The 21465-nt window shown below is 43.2% G+C and overlaps 1 long non-coding RNA gene across 1 annotated transcript in view; it reads left to right on the top strand.

Annotated features, from left to right (window-relative positions):
• The first annotated feature begins 7226 nt into the window (after nucleotides 1-7226).
• Nucleotides 7227-21465, top strand: part of LOC137848483 (uncharacterized) — a 31850-nt gene continuing 17611 nt past the window's right edge. The window contains exons 1-3 of the long non-coding RNA XR_011091381.1: nucleotides 7227-7358; nucleotides 11138-11211; nucleotides 20297-20370. This is a non-coding gene — a long non-coding RNA (uncharacterized lncRNA). The remainder of the gene's footprint in view (nucleotides 7359-11137; nucleotides 11212-20296; nucleotides 20371-21465) is intronic.

Raw genomic sequence — 21465 nt, 5'->3', positions numbered from 1 at the left:
GAGTTACTTTTTTTTTTTTTTTTCCAGTTCTTCTTGCCTGTTTTTTGCTGTGCACACCTTAACCTTTGGGCTTCCGTTCCATGAAAATAGTTAAGAGGCATCCTGAATATGATTCATGTGAGCTTTTTTAGATGCCAGCACCTTCTTACTTACTGCAGGGGAAGTGGAGGTAGTAGAGCTGTTGGAAGAGTTACTTTATAGTTGGATACCTATAATTAAGTGATATGAATGTACTTAACTTGGTTCACTCTTCGGAGTGATGTCATGTTTGGCCATACAGCTGCCATACACCAAGATGACCGAATGCCCCAGACACCCTACTTAGGGGCTTTGGATAAGCACGGAGTACTACTGGATAAAATGGAGCCAATTTAGAGATCAGAAAAAACTGCAACTTGAAATAAGAAAAGCATCCACTTACAGAAATGAAATTCTGAGTTTCTTTCCACAGTTCTTATCTGTCACTTGGCAATGCTCTGGTTTTTGAGCTAAAGTAATAAACTTAGCACTGTAGCTGACCTAAGCTGTGTTGTTTAAAGAAACAACCAAACCTCCAAAAATATCTGTCAGCCAGGAACAGCAGTACCTCTAACTGGGCCTCCCATCGTCTGTGTGTGCATGAAAAATCTAAATGCGAAGTGAGAAGAGACACATGTGCTGCAATTGCCTGTGCGCTGAAATAGAGCATAAGAAAGAGAAATCTGGTGTCAGTGGATGGGCTCAGAACAAATTTGTAATCTGCAGTTTTGAGAACATGAAGATCATTGACTGTGGTCATGGCAGAAGCATGAGTTAAATAAAGATTTGTGAAGGACAAATATTCAATTCGAAAAAGCAAATATACAATATGCTTGAAAGGTCTCAACCCTCACAAATCACCATTAAAATAACTCACCTAATTTTTTATTTATTTTTTTTTGGTCTTTTTTTGTGTGTGTGTGTGAGAGCAGTGAACAAAGGCTTGAAGGACAGTTTCAGTCTTAAGGGACACTGTGCAGGAAAAAAGATGAAAGCATGCCTGGTGATCTTGAGTTACTGGGGATTTGTGAAGTCCACCATAGCTATCTAATATCTAGGTGCAGCAGGGAATAAATCTGAACAACTGTGAAATGATCTGGAACAGGTTAAGGTGTAAATATTGTCAAATCCTGGAATAAATAAATTACCAGATGTGGAGAATGAAGATTTAAAAGTCACCTGCTTTCTGCCGGGTTTCAGTTTCTGTAGAGTGTATTCTTACACAGCACACATTAAAACAAATTACACAAGAAATTGTAGGGCAATAAGAGATTACTACATGAGATAGGATTGGGATGCCAGAAGACACTCAGGGTTTGTGGTTAAAGATATCTGCTAGGTAATCAATGTTGTGTCCCGGATAATTGGATAATTGCATACAGCTGGAAAGCCTGGGTGTTTTCAGTGAGAGCTGCACATGCTGCTTCTATGACTCCCCACTGTTCTGAGCACGCTGGGGCAGAAAGCAGTCGCCAACTTGATGCAAGCATGAAAAGTAGTGTCTGGAGGGTTTTATCCCTGGAGAAGGTGAACTCATGTATAAACTGCTGGTTTTATTGTTCCTAATTTGTAGTTTGTTTCCTACCTAGGGCCCCAAAGCCTACACGTGGTACACTCTGATGTCATTCCTATTAGAGAAATGCTGATTCTGTGACCTTCGTCTGGCTGAAGCGTGTGCTCTGTATATTTGTATCCTTAGTAGCTATAGAGTCCAGGTGCCATAACTCCTTCTGTTTGTTTTATAATCCTCCAGGCAGATCCCCTTGGCATGGGTCTACGTCAGGCTTCTGTCAACGAAGTATAAGCATTTCCCAGAAGAGCTGATCAGGGATTTTCCAACATCTTCAGAAAATATCAGTTGACCACAGCTTTCAACAGCAGCACAAAAGCTTTTAAATCACAGCCCTTGCCAGAAAAGGTCTTTGACTGCCCACTGGGAAATTTCTGGTCAAAAGGAGGCAGTGGAGTCATTTGCTAGTGAACCTCTCTGTGTCCTAGTAATGCTCTTATCTGTGAGCACCGTGGATATAAAGAACGGCTTTTCATGTTCACTGTCTCCCAGAAACTGCAGAAGAAGACCTCTCTCTGTATGTCCTGCAGATCTGTATCAAAGCCAGTTGATAGGGCATTTGAGAGCCCTGAATTCACAGTTTCATATTGCATGGCTCTCCTAATTTTTGAAGAATGATACCATTCTTCAAAATGAGCGAAAGAGATTTGCTGGGAGCTTTGTTTTTTGTGCTTGTCTAATTGTTTTGTTTGTTGTGGGTATTTGGGATGGACAACACCCAGATATGTGCAGTGTTAGGATATGACTCTTTCTGTCATCAGTAGGATGGTGGGCTATGCTTTGTCCTGTATTAATAAAGAAGCATTTTAGTAATATTTTATTTATTTCCCTTTCAGTCTCCAGGCTAGGTGGCACATACATTGGTGTACTGGGTTACAAGTGAGGAAAATAACTATATTCGGTAAAGTTGGTATATGAAGGAGATGGAGACAAGTTAAGGAAACAGTTTAGATCTAATATTCACTTCACTGTGACTGTCATTCAGAAACCTTCTTGTAGCATCAAGCTGGCATAAGATCAATAACATGACAAAATATGATTGACAGCAGCCGTAAAAAAAAAAAAAAGTCCACTTATTTATAATAAAATGGCAACTGTCTCAAAATGTGTTGTCTGAGAGGCAATCCATTGCATGTTTTATCACCTACCATTACAACAATGTCAGAATACGGCCGTGCAACACAGTTGAAAGTAAAAGTGTCAGCACGTCATCTGCTCAGTATGAATTAATGTATTAGTGAATGGATCTCATGGCGCACTAACTTTTGTCTGCTTGTGGAATGAGATTCAGCTCCCTTGTACCATGGAAATATTCTTTTGCCTTTTAAAAACCTACTTGATGAAAATCTGACAGAACAGACTGTGAAAAAATATGGTCTCTGCATTCATAGTATCAAACTGCTAGGCTTAATTTTGTGGCATGAAGTAGTTTCTTAATGACATAGTGAGAATAATCTCTCAAATTATTGTGCATTTCCTGTTGTAACATCAAAAATGCCTGACTGTACATCAGCTGTGACCAGGTGCAGCTTGTTATGTAGCTGGATTTTGTGCAATCTTGTTTCATTGTTTCTAAAAACATTTTGAGGTACAAATACTAAGTTGCAAGTAAGTAGGTAATTGCGCATGAGGACCAAGTAATGTAGGTGAGCACTGGCTAACCTGCAGTTGTCATCCCCTGCTTCTGCACAGTATCACAGTTAAATCACCTCCTTGCATGCACCAGACATTACCACTGTCTTTACCCATCTTTTCTTCATTATATTGACCAGTGAATGCATAACTTTGACACAAGTATCAGAGACTGAAGCCAGGAGAAACAAGGTAGATCCTTAATATGCCACATAACCTCTTCAAAATAAAGAAGAGGTAGTACATAAACAGCATCCACCATCCATCCTCCTAGCACACATTTATAAATGCCTTGCCAGCTTTCCAGATACTTCAGCTTTTGTACCATGGTCTGTTTTTGTCTAACATATATGGACTGCTATAAATACCAGCTCAAGCCATCTGTTTCCTGAAGAGAACATTACTCTTTGTCTTTGACATCTGCACAGCCACTTCCTTTCCCACTCTAACTGCTAGGTGTTTTGGTATTGTGCTTACCAGCAAGCAGTGTAAGCAGGAAGGAAAGGATTTATTCTGGGTATATTTGGGAAACTGATAAGAAATCCAGAGGCTGTTAGAACACAGAGCTGGCTTTTATGTATCTCTTTTGTCAGAGTCAGTAGTACTGCTCCAAGAAAAGATGAAATAAAATCATGTGGGTCTGCAAGGGAAGCAAAGAGGCCTGGAATGAATTTAACCTGCTTCAAGTATAGATGTGAACATAAATGTTGATGGTGTAGAGATTTCTGTTGTATCTCAAAAAACTGCAGTGTGGAGATCAAGTCACAGGTTTGGCAGTGACTATGGCCCTGCTGTGCTTATGTGTGTCTGCGCATGCATGCAGATAGATTAGATATCTATATGGAAGTGCTGTTAGTAGAATAAGACAATCTTTGCACTTTTTGTCACAGCTGTGGATATGGACAGCAATCTTTAAGAAATATATTTAATAAAGAAGCACATGTAAAGCCCTAAGGAACCAATGAAAACAAGTAATTTACTGGAGAAAATAAATACATAAATAAATTAATAATAAAAAGAGTGACAAAGGCAAAACAACTGTCTTCCAGGACATAAGTAAAAAAGAGGTTGGGAATAAATTGCCCCTCTTTGTTGCCCTACACATTGTCTGATATGTGTAGACCAAGCAGCAGTGAATATAGAACTGTAATAAAGGGGAGAGAGGTCATGTGTTAGTAAAACTTTCCACAAGTAATAATAGCACCATAATCAATAGTCTGGGGGAAGATGCGGGAGAGTCATAATTGGAGGATTTTAAGAACAGGTGGGAGAAAAAACTGTCAGAAATGTGATGGGGCAGGCAGCTGAACTTCAATGACCTCCTGAGATCCCTTTCAAGCTGCTCTCTTTTAATGGGTCTGCGATTCAGCTGTGGCAGAATCAGCCTAAGAGAGGAGAAAACTGTTATGGTCGTTACAACTCGTGTCTTTTATAGCACTGTCAAGACAACCAGCAACTCTGCCAGAGGTCTGTGATATGGCATTTATTATCTGAGAGCATTGATCAAATAATATCCACATATGGGTTTGCTAAAGAATCTAATAGGTGGCATGCATTTAGACTTCCTTGAAAATGTCTGTCTGAATTCTGGCAGCTTCTAAAATGTGTTTCTGGTCCATTAACAGATCGGATAAATTCCATCTCTTCAGTGCAAGGTTGAACATTCACTGGGTACCAGGTTTCTGAGCCATAAGAAGAGGTTGTTTTCCAGCATCCTCAGGTTTTGCTGTACACACAGTAGTGGTGCAGAAGAAAAGAGGAGAGAGATCTCTCACTGAGAGTGGTTCATGCTTAGTGAAAGAGCCTCCAGCAGCAACTAAAGTTGCCCAGTTTGGTGAAGAGAAGTTGCCATTGCCATAAAAGCAAGTGTGGGATGGCAAAGTGGCAGAGCTGAGAGTGATCCTGGCCCTGTATGGTGCCCATTTCCTTCAGCTCCCGTCCCTGTTGCTGAAATGTGTATGCTGTCTCTCCCTTGCTAGAGATACCCATCAAAAACCAAGCCAGAGATATCAAAAAGATAAATGTGGCTTCTACCAGCAGCAAGGGAAAAGGTTGCTTTTGCCATTCCGGTGAGAAAGGGTTGGGCTCTTGGCATGGAAAGGCCGCAGTGGCAAAGGGCTCTTGAAAGGCAGACTTGCTGCTGCTGCTGCCAGGTTCTGGGTGGAAAAGAGGAGAGGTGAGCTGCTTCCTCAGCCACAGCTGCTGCCCTGAGCACTCCTGCCTCATCCCTAGCAATAGCCACTATCGCTTCTGCTGCCCAGACACCTGCAATGGGAGTGAGCCCTGTGCAGAGGGTGAGAGCTGCACTGACAGAGAAAGTGTGTGCAAAACAGGCTGGTGGTGAGCCTCTCCCTCTGCTTCAGAGGAAAATGCCTGTGGGATGCTGTTGGGTAAGTCTGTTACAGGTACTGCCAGCTCCCTTGGGACCTTGTTTCATGGTACATGCTGCACCTCTCACTGCCTGCTGCCGGAGTCAGGGCTGACTCGCTGGCATTGCTCAAGGACCCACTTGGCATTACACATGATATTGCTGGCTGCACCTCTATCACTCCAGGCCCTTTATGTACCTGGACAAACCAGCCAAGTTCTTTTGTTTTCTGAAGCAGGATGCCTGGCTGTTCCCCTAGGAGAGACAATAAGCTTCACGTTGGGATGAAGATCTGTTCCCCAGGACAGCACCTGAGGCATCTGCATTTGTACAAAATACTTTCTCAAGTGCTTAATAATGAGAATATGCTTCAGGCCACTCTTTTCAGATGATGTTTCAGTTCACAATTGTACTTGAACTTTATTAAATCTTACCAGTAATAAGTATCCTCAAAATACTTAGCCTAACATTTTCCATGTCAATGGTTTCATAAGAAAGCGTTTTTCAATGCGTGGCTTTTAAATAAAGTGCAAGTGCTTCTGGGTGCAATGTTCTGACTGTTCCCAACTAAAGGGCACTCGGAAGTCTCAATCTCTTGAAAGTGTTTGTCTAGCATTTTCCCAGGCATCCCCTCCTAAGCTTCATCTCAGAAGCTATTTTCCCACCGTACTCTGAAGTAGTTAGGAGACGGACAAACATATTTATGGGCAACACTAATTATCTGATGAAAAATTCACCATTTTCAGTAGAACCGTGCTTTCTTTATAAGCGTAATGGTGGTGAAGATAGATACTATAAAGTATACGTCAAAGCTTTAAAAGACAACATGTACGAAGAAAACTCATAAAGCTGAGCAAATACAGCAACAGACATCACAGTAGAAGAAACAAGGAGCAAATCATTTTCATTCTGTAGGGGGAAAAAGGAAAAGGAAAAGGAAAAAGGAAAAGAAAAAGGAAAAGAAAAAGGAAAAGAAAAAGGAAAAGAAAGAAAAAGAAAAAGAAAAAGAAAAAGAAAAAGAAAAAGAAAAAGAAAAAGAAAAAGAAAAAGAAAAAGAAAAAGAAAAAGAAAAAGAAAAAGAAAAAGGAAAAGGAAAAGGAAAAGGAAAAGAAAAAGGAAGAGAAAAAGGAAGAGAAAAAGAAAAAGAAAGAAAAAGAAAAGGAAAAAGAAAAGGAAAAAGAAAAAGAAAAAGCATTCTCCTTCTTTTCATTTTATTACACTTTTACAACAAACATCAAAGATGCACATATTTCAGGCAACGTTAAATAGGCAGAACATCCATATGGAGATCAAATGTTTATGTGTGCTCCAATTTGTTTTGGAGTTTTATTTATAAAAGTCTGCTACTAGAAAACAAGTAATTCTCTTTCTTTGAATTTGATTTCTTCTGGTGCAAAAATTTGCCACAATTTGGGAAAGAAAAAAAAATCCTCTATAATGAGATGTTATTCATCACTTTCCAGTCCTTTTCAATAGAAAGAAAGGAAAGATTTCTGCCTCAACATAGGATTTTCAGGGGAGACGTTGTATGGTTGTGTGTGCTCAACAGATGTGTTATCTGCTTTGAAAAGGCTTTAAAATATGGACCGACCACATCCAGCAGAGACTGAGGATGAGAGAATTGGTGTTGATTGAAACCAAAGAAGCTATGGTACTTGGAGATCTCTGTTGCTCTCTCTTAGAGAAGTGCTGGGCTGTCAGGAGACCACTTCATGCTTCTCCTGTAACAGCACCTTTTGCAGCTGCTGGAAGTCACCATCTCTTGGGCAGGTAAGTCAGACACGGGAACAGAACAAATTTATTCTGGGAGCAGAGAGAGCACAAGCATCCAGGAACAGGGGAACTCTACTTCTGACAGGGAGAGATTTTTGCTCCTCCATCCTTGTCCCACAGATGGATAGGTTGGTAGGAAGGTGGGCATTTTTTCATATGTATATACAAATATGTATACGCCAAAAGAATTTAACATGTTGCATAGGTCTAAGACACAACTTGGCAGTTACCCGTTAAACTAATGGGTGTTCTCTGGCATTTTGTGCTCTTTATATACATTGTGTAGCAAAGCCTGTGTCAGTCAGCTGCTGCGCATTCAGAGTGATGGCACCTTCAAAGCTGTGAAGGTGTGCTGTGCAAGACACCGGTGAGCTGTACAGGAAATATTTCAGATAAAAGCCTTCCTAGGAGCCAGAATTTTACTGATGGTATATTTAGGTCTTGATTCAATATCAGTTTTGAAAGAATTTACTTACAAGCTTTTTAAAAGTTAAGTTCAAACTACGTTTAAAACTCAGAAGTCACAAAATCATGTCAGTGGTATGAGCACCCAATTATCACTTATCCTTAGTGCATTCATTTCTCTTTCCAGGCACTTTTTGCGTGCCTCTTCCAGGGCAGCCAAGTCCAGGATTCAGAGCATAGCTCTCACATGGTCTCCAGCTCCTGTCACTGTGGTGTTACGGGAGCATCTCTCAGCAACCTGCTGACAAAATGGTTACTGCAGGGGCTGAGCTGTCAGCACGTCATGCTTGCAGGCGAGAAGGCAGGCACCGTTTGCATTCGGCCACGCGTTTTTTAAGCTGCAAACGAGCTGTGTCCCGCGTGTAGAGCGCAGGTGGCAGCGAAACTGCAGCTGCAGGCGGCGGCCGGGGATGCTCCGGGCCGTGCAGCCGCCAGGCGGAGATCGAGCAGGGCACGGCACGATGCTGGGGACCTTGCCTCAAGGCAGGGGGAAACTGTTGCTACTAAAACAGGCACGTCTGCAGTAATATGTAGTTGCCCCGATACCTTTTTATCTAATAATAACATAAATTCTGGGGGACAGAGGACTGCATGTTCCCTTTTATAACCGTGATTCTTGCAATTAGTGTGTGCTACAGCGCAGCTGGGGAGACAGCAGGGATCACCTCCAGGGCCTGACGCCTCCCCAGCTGTGAGACTTGCCTGTGAATGATGAACTCAAACCTTCCCTGCCAAAATAACCAGCCAAAATAACGATTTAGTGGTCCACAGTGGCAATGACTGCTGGAGGAAAAAAAAAAAATAATAATAATCTGGCATTATTAATCTAAAAATCATGGTGTTGCTCTAGGCAATAGACCTGCAGATCTCAGAGGTGTCGTAATTACCTGGACGAGATGGGTTCTCACAGCTACCAAAGCTAATCAGCATCCTCTGCTCTCAGGAAGTGAGATTTGCTAACTGCCTAGCTGGCTGAATGTCTCTGCTCTGGTTTCTATCACACCTTATTGATAGGAAAGGAAAAATTGGCAGCTTATTGATTTGCGAGTAGCTGGGCTGTCAGACCCTGTTTTTCACTGCAAGTCCACTCTGACATCTCTCAGAGCAGAACCATCCCTTAATGGCCAAGATAACGTGGAGGCTCAAGTGCTCTGTGCTACAACACACATGCAGAAAGTCTGTCATTTCTCGCGTGTGCCTGCCCGTGATTGTGGGAGGAAAAGGCTGCTTTGCGCTCACTTTAAATTAGCAGGTGCAGTACAGTTTTCAGCTATTCAAACACAGAGATATGAAGAGTTCTTCAAAATACGGGGGAGAAGGACAGCTCTCACGGCACTCAGATGTTCTCCAAGGTAACAAAAATCATTCAGACAGGAATTTTGTTCTGTTCAGAAAAGTGTCTTTGTGTATGGCTCTGGCTTTGACTCATTTTGGCTATTGCAACTCCTTTAGTTTGAGCTTGGAAAAAGTGTTCCATATGCTGGTTTTATGAACCATTTATTTTGCAGCATTGAAGTGAATGCCATTTCTGGATCGTTCAAGCCAACGGGATTACCTGGTTATTAATTGGTTGGGTTTGGCTTTCATGGAAGTTTTTCATGTTTAAGAATAAGCCTACACAGCAGGCACATACTATTCTTTTGTTACTTTATTTCCTCTCAGATTCCAACTTTCTAAGATTATTTCTAATAAATTTTCTGTTTCTGATTCTAATAAAAATAAAAGAAATAAAATTATTTCTAATATTATTTCTTATGTAGCTAAGCTTCTGCTAGTTTTTACATGGATTCTACTTAGCAGGTAAGGAGAAGCAGCTGTATGTGTTTTTGCAGGAAGTTCACGTATTCATCTCAATATGATGTGAGCTGGATGTTTGTGTGTCAGCGTTAGCTCAATGTACTTTAGGAAATCTCTGCACTAGAGCAAACAGGAAGTTAAACTGAGGACAAAAAGTTTCTGAAGAAGGCAAAAGCTTAATGTTATACCTCTTTTGAACATCCATTCCAAGATTTCTTTAGAAAATATACATTACTCTTGCTTTTACTTTTTTGTTGTTGTTGTTATTTTGCTCTCTTATTTAGTCATTCACACTGTATCCATCCTGAAGAAATTTAGCCATCTGTACTATGTCATATGAGCCAAATACTCCTTCAAATGAAGTCCATGGGAATTTTGTCATTAATTTTCAGCAACACTGGGAATTTTTCCCAGTGTTCTGCAATTAAGTAATGCCTTTCATTTCCAGAGACCCTCAGCACTTCCCACTTGCTGCAGACCTGCCCCCAGGGTCCCCACTCCTTCAGGGAACTCATTTCCAACTATGGGCTTCAGGCTGTCATTCAGCCCCCAGGGTGCTGAGTGTGCATATGTTTAATGTTTTCATATCAAAAGCAGTTTTGCAAGGGTGCTTGTGTCTGCATATGCTCGGGCAGGCTGTGAGCTTTGACCAGCAGAGGCTGGCCGGCAGTGACGGAGGCACTGAGATCTTTGGGAGTCAGGGAGACAGCTGAGATCCGAAGAAGCAGTTCAATGATTTTTCATCATCTGCAAAAACATTTTCTCGGCAGGTTGGCGTAGCCTGCTGGGGGTGTGCGTGTGTCTGTCTCACAGCTCCCTGCTGCTGGAGAGGCTGTTTCTTCTCCAGACTTTCAGGCAACTTCAGTGAGGAAAGACCTCTGGCAGCGTGAAGGTGGAACACGCGAGCCCTTCCTACTAGAGGCCAACTTCAGAGAATTATTTTTCTTTCTTTCTTTCCTTATTTAGCCTTTTGATTTGAAAGCTAATATACATTCTGATACAAACTGCTAATAACCCCTCTTAGGTCTGCATGGATCGTGTTGGAGCCTGTGCCACCACAGCCACTGATTGCTGCTCAAACTCCTCTGTACCTTCCTCTGTGCTCTTTCTCCTTTCCCCAAATTCTGGAGGGAAGGAAGGGTTAAATCCATGTCCTCACAGAGGAGTAATAGTTCTTCCCAACAGACAAGTCACAAGCAAACTATTTAATTGTAAATGTCTCGCTGAAGGATTGGTACACGAGTGAGACATGACTTCATCCTTTAACCCACATGCTTCACTGGTCTAGGGAACCCTGGTGGGCTTGGCCCATTTTAGTCATAGTTGTCATGGGAGATCCTTAATGACTTAGTAAGGTAGCTTAAAAAATCTCCATACAGAATCCAGCATATGGTATATTTATTGGCAAATGCTAATCCCCCTAGGAACGAGTTCTGTAGTAACAAATGATGAATTATGTGGCTTCATAAGCACTCATGTCATCAAATGCACCATTGACCTTTTTACATTTTCAGGGGGATTTTCTGCTCTGCGCAGTTTCTCTGGTTTGGAAGTGAAGCAGTTTAACAATGTGTCCTGAAGGAAACAGGTAATCAATAATTTCATTTTTGGTTACCGTAAAAGGTAAATGAGACCCATATATTTGTTGGGCAAGTAAGCAATCCAGGGGTTAGTGAAGCTGAAGCAGGAGCTAACAAAGAACACAAATGCTCGCAGTACAGGAACACAAAGTAGAATTCCTTGTTGGGGGAAAGAAGTACGAGTAGGTCAAATATATCTCGCAATGACAAAGGGAAAAATGTATATTTTAAGCATGCTTTTTGGGCAAGAAGCAGAGCTGGGAAAGCACCTAACTCCAGTGAATTTTTAGCAGAAGATGCTATGAATGTTATGAATTTTAGCAGAAGATGCTTATTCGGTAGCCTGCTGTTAGCAACCAGGAGGGTGGACCCCGTTCAGATTAATCTGGTAGGTGATCAGAAACAGTTGCCTGGACCCATGAATAAAATTTTGGTCCTGGGCTTGCTAAGACATGGGAACTCTAGGATCTGTCTTGGGAATGGGAGAAGGGCTTTGTGCAGTGACCAGATGGAGAAATGGAGCAGAGAGCAGGATGCAGGCATGCCTGCCAGTCCTCCTAGCTGGACACTAACCTGGCTTCAAGATGTCATTGAACCACTTATTCAGCAAAGCAGTAAGGCAGCTGCCGGTCCAGAGCACCATCCCCAGCAGAGTGGTCTTCTCAAACGAGTGTTTTAAGGTCTGTTAGCAAAGATCTGATCTCAGTACCCGTCTGTAACACAGACAGACCTGCGTGCACAGTGCACAGTCTGTGCTGGTCAGGCACCCACACAAGTGGTGCAGGCAGAGCTGGGACAAAGAAAGCCTTATTTTTTCTCGTTGACCCTTATAGGTGTTATATTCAAAGCTACACCCTGCGTGGAGCCAGCTGACAACTTTGGGCTGTTCAGTCCTTGCCTTAATCACTGCCGCAGCCTGCTGCACCCAGGGCTGTTTCTGAAGGCTGGTGCCAGAGCTGGTGCCAGGTCAGGCAGCCCAGCTGGGGGAAACCAAGCCGGGGCTTCACAGGCTGCCTCCGCTGCCAAGTGAAACTGAGGCACCCACGGCTGCTGGGTGAAGCATTTATTTCTGCGCTGGTCTCTCCCTGCACACCACGCAGCAGCTGAGATGGACTAAGAGGAGGTGGTGGTGCCAGGTTTGTGCTGCCCAGCTGCGGGTGGGCAGATAGCTGTGGGTACCACCTCTTCTCCTTGTGCCCAAGACTGTGAAAGGCAAGCGAGTAAACAATGGGTCATCTTGGTTGTGATGTACTTGTGAGGTTGATGTGAGCAGAGTCTTGCAAAACAGCTCATATTTATTTGCCGTGTGTTGCACCGGCACACCAAGCGCCTCTCAAACCAGTGCTAGGGATCAGTGACTAGCCAGAGGGAATGGGTGAGCCCTCATGGATTGCCACCCACATTTCTTCACGTTGCCATGTTTTCTATGGGGTTTTCAGTCCATGGCCTGACTGAGCTGGGCCATACATCACTGCAGAAGCTGAGCAGGTGATGTTGAGCTAAAAGTGCCACTTTCATTCCAGTCATGAAGACTGCCCATGACCACAGTGAGGGTGCCTCTCCATCATACATCAGGCTGCCCATTCGTGCCCACAGCAGAGCTGACCCTCCTCTCTCCTGTCCCTGCTGATCACCTTTTAGATCCTCAGGTCCCAAGGTGTATGAACACCTTCTCAGCACCACAGAAACCTCTCCTGAGGTCCCACTCGCCCTAGAAGTATGAGGCAAGCCACACCAGACCAGTGCAGGCACACTGAAAAACAGTAATTTAAGCAGACTGAATTGCTCAGAGCTTGGGCTGCCAAGGGAATTTTTGGGCCCTGAGAACATTTATACGCCTCGGGCCTGGGACATTTTCTCCATCCCATCATGACTAATGGTCCTAATTGATCGGAACTGCCAAGCCCAGCTGCCAAGCAGAATATTTTTACAATCCCGGGTCTATTTATTCACTGACAAATACAAAACTCGGTGTCAGAAAGGAAAGTGTGAAGCAGAACTGCAGGAAAAGAAACACATCTGCAGAGAGGGCCATGAAAGAGTGGAGGCCGTCACAGCGCGATGGGGTGGGACCAGCTGAGAACCTGGTGCCACCACGGGTAGGCTCCCCCAGGGCTTCAGGCAGCGTGTGGGACATGATTTGGGAAGTCGTCCTAATCTGAAACATCCACTGGCCTCTGCTGGAGATAGATGAAACATTTGCCTGTCTGATTTTAGTCCATTTCTGGGACAAGTGCCACCCAAATATGTCACTTGCACCAAAGTGCATCAAGACAAAGAACCAAAGCAATTACAAAATGACAAAGAAGCTCAGTAAGAACAGATTGTTTTTACTGTTCATGACCGGGAAATAAAATACTTAAAAAAAATAAAATAAAATAAAAAAATCCCTCTGAGACAGGACTGAAACTTGTTCAGGGAGGCAGAGGAGAAGGTGGGTTTCCTGATTTGACCTTTTCTGTTTGCTGGACTCATCAGCACACCTCCACTTGCCAGAGGAATCACCTTGGAGTGACTTGGTACACTAGCACACGAGAGCCAAGCTCAGCCAAAATGAAATATCTTTTCTCTCCCTGTGCTGCCTGCAAAGGGCAAGAGCACAGTGATGATGGTGGAGATGGGTGCCCCTGCTCATGCATGAAGTAGGTGACCCGGTCTTCTAAGTGATCCTACATAAGCAGAACTGCTGCAGTCATTTGTCACCCTAGGGCTGGAACAATGGCTGTTGAGTTTTGCCCTTCTGTCTGCCTCCAGACGTGAAAATTGATTGCGTACAGACTGCATGGCACCTTGACTTCCCGCTAACAGCATGAATTAGGGCTTGCCCACACAGGCTGGGGCACACAGTGCGCCCTGCCACTGTCCCCGTCCTGGCACCACTGGCAGCAGCAAGCCGGGGGCAGAAAATCGCCACTTGTCCCCTGTGAGGGGACACGAAGCTGTGGCATGGCCCGGCAGCAGCGGGCACGGTGGAAAAAAGGCGTTTTTAGGGTGGTCGCATCGCCCCTCGAGGAGAGGGGCGGCCAAACCTTCTCGGCATCCCTCCTGCAGGAGGGATGCTGGGCTTTAATGTTCCCCCCCAAAAAAAACAAACACAGCTAAGCCCAAGAGCTCCGGCGGCAGCCGAAAAAGCCTGTTTTTCTCAGGAAACTCGTTTCCTGTAGAAGAGCAGCAGAGGGGGCTCTTGCCCTGCCGTGCGGCACCGGCGCTGCCGGAGGGGAGGGGGGAAACCAGGACCCTGCTGCCACGCGGGGAATGAGAGCCTGAATTTAATTAATGCCCAGCAGCGGCTCTAGGGAGGGTGGGCAGCACTGCCTTTTGCTGTTCCCTGCTCCAGACCCCTTTTCCTGCAAGGGGCAACACGAGAAAACGCTCTTCCCCTTCACCACCCAGTGCAGGTCCGGGTGTTTGCACCCCCCTCGCTGAGGCACCAGTGTGGGCATGGGTGTTTTGGGCATGGGCAGGCTTCTAGAGAAAAGAGAAATCTGGTCAGAGCAAATTGTTACCTTCATTTTCAGGAGAATCAGCCACAAAGCATGGCATGCTCTCAGCATTATTTGACTTTCTGTGGAAGTAACTGTGAGCAGCACACATTTGCACCTCTCATGAGGCAGCAGCCACAGTCCGCAAAGTGAGAATTTTGCAGCTTGTTTTCCCAGTGTATCAAGTGCACTGTATGGAACTCATTACAAGTATGGAATGAGTTTTGACTAAGAAGGCTTCAGTTTTGAGTCACATATAGGATTAAAGAACAGATTGTGAAGAACTGATGTAGCACTCACCCATCATCAGATTTTGTCTGATCTCTGGGCCTGAGCCAACGACGCAGCACGGATGGTGATGGGGTAGTGCACAGAAATGCTCATGATGGAACCTGCGTGTGAGACCCTGTCCTCACAAAGTGCAACTGTGTCGGCAGCTATCACTGCAGAGAGGTTTGTTTCAGTAAATATTGTTTCCTGAGGGTTTATGTTCTCTACAGGAGTAAGAGTGAAGAATTGTGACCTATGATTCACATTTATTCCAACAGTGTTTGTTAAGCAAGAACTATGTACCTCCGCATAAAAGACAACCGATCTATGCTGCACCAGCCTACAATTTAGGCAGAAGACAGAAACAGAAGGAAAAAGAACAGTACAATAAAAATACACTTTTTTAGAATCACAGAAGGGCTGAGGCTGGCAGGGACCTTGAGAGGCACCTGCTCTAGCCCCTGGTCCAGCAGGGCCACCAAGAGCAGGGTGTGTCTAGGCAGATTTTGGAGGTCCCCAAGGGAGGGAGGCTCAAAAACAATTCTGGGCAGCCTGTGCCAGTGCTCCTCACCTGCTCAGCAAAGCAGCACTCCTGGTGTTCAGAGGGAGCCTCCTGTGTCCAGTGCCTCTTGTCCTGGCATTGGGCACTCCTGAGAAGAGCCTGGCTCCATCCTTTGCCCTCCCTTCAGGTATTTATACACATTGGTAAGACCACCCTGTGCCTTCTCTTCTCCAGGCTGAACAGCCCCTGCTCTCAGCCTTTCCTCACAGAAGAGATTCTCCAGTCCCTTCATCGTATCCATGGTCCTTCCCCTGGGCTCTCCCCAGGATGTCCATGCTCCTGGCATATTAGGGAGGCAAGAACTGGACCCAGCACTTCTGGTGTCGCCTCAACATGGTTGAGTAGAGGGGCAGGATCACTTCTCTCTGCCTGACGGCAACTCTGCTCCTAATACAGCCCAGGTTACCATTGTCCTTCTTGGGGAAAGGGCGTGTTGCTGTCTCATGTTCACCTTGACATCCACCAGGATGCCAGGTCCTTTCCTGCAGAGCTGCTTTCCTGCTGGCTCCCCCTCCACCTGTACTGGTTTTTCCTCCCCAAGTGCAGGATGCTGCACGTCCCCTTGATGAATTGCATGAGGTTCCTGTCAGTCCATTTCTCCAGCCTGTCGAGGTCACTTTGGATGGCAGCACAGCTCTCTGGCATATCAGCCACACCTCCTAGTTTTGTGTCATCAGCAATGTTGCTGAGGGTGCAGTCTGTCTCATTGTCCGGGTTGTTAATGGAGATGTTAAACAGGATTTGAGCCGGTACTGGACCCCTTGGGTACACTGTTACTGGTTCCAACTACACTTTATGCCACCCTCTGGCCCTCTGGGCCGTTCAGACAGTTCTCAGCCCATCTCAGCGAGACACAGAATCACTGAATCGTTAAGGTTGGAAAAGACCTCCAAGATCAACTGGTCCAATCATCACCCTACCACCACTGTCACCCACTAAACCATGTCCCTAAGCACCACGTCCAGCCTTTCCTTGAACACTCCCAAGGACAGTGACTCCACCACTTCCTTGGCAACCTGTTCCAATGCCTGACTGCTCTTTTCTGACAGGCCTGTAGTTCCCCAGGTCCTCCCTACAACCCTTCTTATAGATGGGTGTCACATTAGCAAGTCTGCAGTCATCTGGGATCTCTCTGGATGACCATGACTGCTGACAGATGATGGAGAGTAGCCCAGCAATCACATACACCAACTCCTTCAGCACCTTCTGGTGGATCCCATTTGGCACCATGGACTTGTGACTGTCCAGATGGAGCAGCAGGTCTCTGTTTCCACCTGAACTGTGGGGGGTTTCTTCTTCTCCCCATCCACGACTTCCATGTTGGGAGGCCGAGTACCCTGAGGTTAAGTGGTCTTGTTAGTAAAGACAGATGTAAAGAAGACGTTATGAATCTCAGCCTTTCCCTTATCTTCAGTAGTCATGTTCCCCCCTGCGTCCAGTAAAGGATGGAGATTCTCCTTGCCCCTCTTCTTACTGTTAAGAAGAAGGGTATTTGTAAAATATTATTTGTAAAAACATTTTTTGTTATCTTCTACCATAGCAGCCAGGTTAAGCTCGTGCTCAACAGCTTGTCTCTGAGGACCTTAAGGAAGAAAATGAAATGTTTGAGTCCTCAAATGGGCATTTTTTATGATGATCTGACAAAGAATTTGTGTAGAAATTGTAAAGTACATCACCATTTATATATATATATATATATATATATATTATTTTTTCTAAGTGTCTGAACAGGAAGACAGCCTGAGAGGGGGAATAAAGAGATAAAAGCACTAAGTTATATACTCTAATTTTAATACTGGTTTAGAGTTTTTATGCATAAAGGAGAACATAATTTTCCTTCATGTTTTTTTTAAATAGTCAGGAGGAAACATGTACAAAAGGTGTGGAAAATGGGCAACAACTTGAGAATTTGAAACAAAAGCAGTCCATCATTTCTACAGCTAAGCAGCATATATGGCTCTGTGACGGCATCACAAGGTAACACCAAGCTGGGCTTGCCTGGGACCAAACATCAGGCCAGTACTTGCACACCTCCATGATCTTGTGCAACCCCAACACCAGCTGAGAGCCTTGGAGCCGTCTGATGTCCATGCCTCCACATGGATAGCCAAAAGCATGAAAAGGCTGGTGCTTGGGCTAGCAGTTATCATCCAGTGATGCTACAGCACTGAGCACATTTCTATGGACCTTCGGTGAGCTTTCACCACAAGCAGTCACTGCTTCCATCAGCTGGGCAAGGATGCACGGCTGCTCCTGGCTTCCAGCTGAGCAGGGGCAGAATAGTTACACAGCTCTCACCACCTCGAAGCATCACATCAGCACTGTGCCTCCTCCCTGTTCATGGCTCAGTGCCGTGCTGAGGCGTCCCTCCCACCACATTTGCATGGGATCGTGGGCTGGAGGTGCTAGGTCCCTGTTATAGTGCACGTCTACCTGGAGATCCAAGTCTGCCTTGATGTTCACTGTGTCACCTCTATCATTGTGCATTAGTGCTGCTGCTTCTTGCTGGATCTTGGTTTTACAAGTCTTCTGACAATAATAATAGGAATAATATTTGAGCATAAATAATATGCAGTAATAATTATTCCTGGGGACCTGGTCCTCCACGTTAACCCAGAAAACCATCCCTTACTGTCTCGCATTACACTGCTGAGGTGCTGCTAACCTGATACTACTTCTTGTACATCTTGACTAAAAAGTTAGCATTTGATTTGGAAACAGTACATTTTTTATTTTAATGGAATAGAAAAAAATTGATTTTAAGCCCTAATTGCATACATGTCAAATAACACGTCACATTTAAAGGCTGTCATGGGAGCCAAACAGTGTAATTGTATATGGACAGTGTTATCTAATTTACCCTGGTTTGTATGATTTACTGGCATGTTTTGCTGTGGGCTGCATTATTTAGTTGTTTGATAATCTCTTTTTACTTTCTATTGTGATTTATGAGATGGAATTTCTGTTTGTTTTAAATCAGTGTGTTATTTTGTCAATCACAATATCTTTGTGCAACAGAGATGTACCCCAAAAAAAATGACACTGGAGAACAACCCATAGAGCGTATGTAATGTGTGTTTTAAGCATTATTTATGGAGAAACATATCAGAGGAACCAATTTGGAAAGCAACGGTTGGTTATATGTAAAGAACAAATGCTGCAATCAGCACTCTGTGGGTTTGCTTGCATATGTTTGTGGATCTGTACAGTTGTCTACATGATTAATGAGCACAAAATGAAAATTTCTTTTTTCCTTTTGAGCCTTTGTACTTTTCCCTTCTCTCTCCTGATGGTGGAGTCATATCCTCTGTCTTTGGTGCACCACATTTCCTCCTCACCTTCCCAGCCGTATTGGGACTGAGCACAGGGACAGTGTGGCTGTCACGTTTCCCTGCCAGCAGGCTGCAGATGCAGACTGGGGGTACTTGGAAATTTTTGTGGGATTTGGACACTTTGGGCTGGTGCAAGAAAAAGGGGATGGCACACATGCTGAGTGGTCAAGGAACTGTGAATACATGACAAAGGCTGAGTGTAGAAAAATATCTTTATCGTGGTTCTTAATATCTCCTAGTGAGATGAAGGAGCAGTACTCCAATCGATCTCTTTCTACATTGCTATCAGATTTAGCATTTCATGGTATACATAATTTTAAAAGGTCTTTAATGACTGTTAAATTAGGTTTTTATCTGGGAAAAACACTAAAAGAAAGCACTTACTGAAATAAAGTAAAATAAAATAAAATATACTTTAGACCTGTGAAATATATGGTTTACTATGAACTCTCCATATTTCTGCTGAAACAGATAGCCACTCATATAATCATCCTGAGTCCCCAGCTTTTGTATGATGATGGATGCAGTACATGCAGGCAGCCTTCCTGCATTCTTACAGAGGCATAAACAGTCTGCCAAATTGGTGCTGTTCAGTTTTGTGCCTCTCACTTCACAGTTCTGTTCCTGGCAACAGCAAAAATCAAACTGGCTTCTCTACAAGACAAAAATTCACCCACTGTATTAATTTATGAGCTGAAGCCTTCAGTCTCTAATTATGACCTCAAGTATTTAGTATAAATATGATCTGTGTAACATACAGATATGTCAGCATGATGTAATTGGGAATTTGCATTAATATAAAGAAAAGAAATATAAAGGAAAAATGAAATTACCTCTCCTGACAGGGAGCAAGTACATGAGTCTGAAATAACTTGGGAAGCTGGGGCCGGTTTGCTGATTTCAAAGAGCTTTGAGGGGCATGCAGACCGTTTAGTACAACGTTAGTATAAGGTATGCTTATACCTTTAACGCACTTCACATACTTGTTGGGGAGAAAAACTGAACCTATTTTTAGAGACAAACTTTGCCAGAGAAAAGGGAGCATGAGAAAGTGCAGCTCCCACCTTAGCTGTGAACTGGTATTTCCGGGTTAAGAGACCAGCAGCCCCCATGTCCCATGTGCAGTCCCTACTCACAACTATAGATTTACGTTATTATTTTTTTTCCCTGCCTTTATCTCTGCTTTTACACACTCACTGGGTGTAAGGTATTTGGCCAGAAGATGATGAGCTATTTCCTCAGAACAAGAAAACCTCACAGGTCTGGGTGACTTCAAAATTTTCAAAGCAAAGATGGAAAGATGGAAAATGAAATAACATAATTCTTTAGCATCAGAGAGGCTGCTCAGAAAAATCCAGGAGTATTCTTACTTTATTGTTACTGTTATTGTTACTGTTATTGTTATTGTTGTTGTTATTATTATTATTGTTGTTATTATTATTTCTAGGCACCCAAAGAGCATTTCCAAGGAAGATATAAGACAAGCAGGGTTCTAATTTAGATGGAGGAAATAAGAAACAGGTATGGTATTTTGTTATCTTTCTGCCAAAATGTAAAAATTCAAAAAATTAACTGCAGAGGCAGCGTCCACAGTGTGTATAAACCAAAGGCTTTCCTTTAATCTATTACTAATCCCTTATTTATCTCTCCTGCTGTACAGGCATTGTTAACAAAGATACAAATGGAGCAGAGACACGCAAGCACTTTAAGGGAGTTAAATTCCAATATTTCAAGTCCAAAATGCAGAACACCTTTCACTGAAAATAACATTATTTAATTATTAATACGCATCACATTTAATTATTAAGATCTATAAAACATTTTCACAGTAGTTAGTAGCTCCCATATGTACATTTGTAGATTATTGAAATGTTTCTTTTTTTTCTTTCCTTCTTACTTTTTTTTTTCTTTTTTTTTTTGACTATGTTACATATGGGAGATTTTTAAAGATAATGTAATAATCACCTTTGAACTATACCAAAGTACTAAATTCTCATTATTGTTTAGGAATAAAATATGGGAAAGTAATTAAACCTCCACTTTTTCATGTATCTTTTATGAGATCTATTGAGTTAAAATATTTACCTTTTGCTAGAAAAATACTTCTTGTGAAAGAAAAACAGAAGATGGTCCCTAAATGATATTTCAGTCCTTTTCTGAAAGTTAGTCCAAAATGAAGGTTGGTGGAAATAGTGTAAATTATTGACAGGGAATGCACTGCTTGTATCTGAAGAACAGACCATTCATAGTGATAATGAATTTGGCATTTGAGTGTTCCAGAGACCTGCACGCTTTTGTTAAAGGATACCATGCAACAGGAATTTTCAATCTGCTTTATTTCAGACAATTTAAAAGAGACATGGCTACAAAAATGAAACGCAACTTTGACTGTTTAGGTTAATCTTTGTTTTGTTTGATTCTGTTACATATATCATTTTGATTGTAAAGTTGCAGTGAAGGGGAAAACCTTTGCAGATATGACTTGTATAATCAAGTGTTGTTAATTCCACATCCCTCAGTGTGTATTTTAATGGCGAAATGTGAAGGATTATCAAGTCATCGAGTGTGGAGGTGTCTGTGACTATATTATTTAATACTAGATACTTTATGAGAAAT

The sequence above is a fragment of the Anas acuta genome, chromosome Z (genome assembly GCF_963932015.1).
Source record: "Anas acuta chromosome Z, bAnaAcu1.1, whole genome shotgun sequence".
Classification (NCBI taxonomy): domain Eukaryota; kingdom Metazoa; phylum Chordata; class Aves; order Anseriformes; family Anatidae; genus Anas; species Anas acuta.
Note: the sequence above shows the minus strand (reverse complement) of the source record. Positions and strands in the feature narration are given on the sequence as shown.